We start from the raw sequence: 1,412 nt of genomic DNA, 5'->3' as shown, positions 1-1,412 counted from the left end.
CTTCAGCTCAGGAGACCCGGGACGCCCTCTGCTGGAGAAGGGTGGACAGATTCTCCAGATCCCAACAACTAGAGGACCTAGAAAGATGTAAATCCCTTCCGATCTCCCTTATAGGTGTTGTGCAAAATAATGTCCTGCAGATTATGAATAGATGGTTAACTAGAACTGGAGTTATAGTTAATTATTTAACCTATTCAAAATCGAAGGTAGAATCAATTTAGCGTTCTTAGTTAGACAATTGTAGCTTTGAATTATTTACTTACCGGGTTGCGGATTCACCTCTGGAGGGTTCCTGGACCGGCTGTTAAAATCCAGGTCTCCACCAATCTAGTGACCCAGGTTAAGTGGCTAGCAGAGCTATTACTTATCAATAAAGAACCTTTTATCTCTGTTTATCCGCACTATTACCAAAAGGGGTGGATCCAACCAGAGTGATAAACCCTCCGCTATATGAACGACCAAAACCACTACAAATTAACCAATGATGTCTTTATTCTAATAATTCAGGATTACAGAAAATCTAACATCTACACTACACGCTACTAGAAAAATAAACACGAGGTAGATTAAAATGACTAGTTTAAAGAAATCGAAAATAAAGAATAAACCAAAAAAATAGAAAACAAAAGAATAAAACCCTAAGAGTCCGTTTGTTGGCTTCTGAGATTGTCCAAAATATGCCAGATAGTAATACATTCACTAATGTCCATTAGCAGCAGGTATGATGATAACAGTGCAATTAATCATATAAAATTAATACATCCAGCTTAAAATTGGTAAATTATTAAAAATGTATTAACAAGTAGCAGCAGAAGTTGTTCAGCAAAAGACATTAACGAACAGTGTACTCGTATGTGAGAAAGGCATGTGAATAAATGAGGGACCCCCCTTTCTCATGTGGTGAGAGGAACAAAGGAAAAGGGGGGGGGAGGAACAGTCTAAAATCAAGATGGCGGTAACCACGTGACCACACGCGGCTGAATGTGATAATTCTATAACTATCTCAAAGCAGAAACAAAAAGAGGATAGGAAAATCAGCATTAATTCAAATCCCTGAATCTACATGTCTCTCTCTCGCCGAGCGCAGCACCTCATTAATGCATCAAAAGGAAAGGAAACTAATTTACTGTGAGTTGCCTTCCGTCCGTGAAGGATTGGTGTTTCCAAGGGAACCGTGGCTTGGTTTCGGCCGTGCAGAGGGTTTCTCGTCACCGGGTCCGCCCTCGGGAAAGTTCAGTCAGTTCGGTGCTACAGCAGAGGGCTTGATATGCTCACAAGTCGAAGAGGATGGATTTTGCGGAAGTAATCGGCGAGGAGCGTCCTCCCCATCGATCCGTCCCAAAGGAGAAAAACACACAGCTCCCAGGCTTCTGTCTCCCCAGTTGGCGCAGCCGCTATGCACGATGGAACAC

At 42.1% G+C, this 1,412-nt stretch overlaps 1 protein-coding gene across 1 annotated transcript in view; it reads right to left on the bottom strand.

The window, feature by feature from the left end:
- LOC107088091 (alpha-1,6-mannosylglycoprotein 6-beta-N-acetylglucosaminyltransferase B-like) overlaps nucleotides 1-1,412 on the bottom strand; it is an 83,150-nt gene that overhangs the window by 3,562 nt on the left and 78,176 nt on the right. The window lies entirely within an intron of this gene.

Source organism: Cyprinodon variegatus, unplaced genomic scaffold (genome assembly GCF_000732505.1).
Source record: "Cyprinodon variegatus isolate N-32 unplaced genomic scaffold, C_variegatus-1.0 Scaffold206, whole genome shotgun sequence".
NCBI lineage: Eukaryota > Metazoa > Chordata > Actinopteri > Cyprinodontiformes > Cyprinodontidae > Cyprinodon > Cyprinodon variegatus.
Note: the sequence above shows the minus strand (reverse complement) of the source record. Positions and strands in the feature narration are given on the sequence as shown.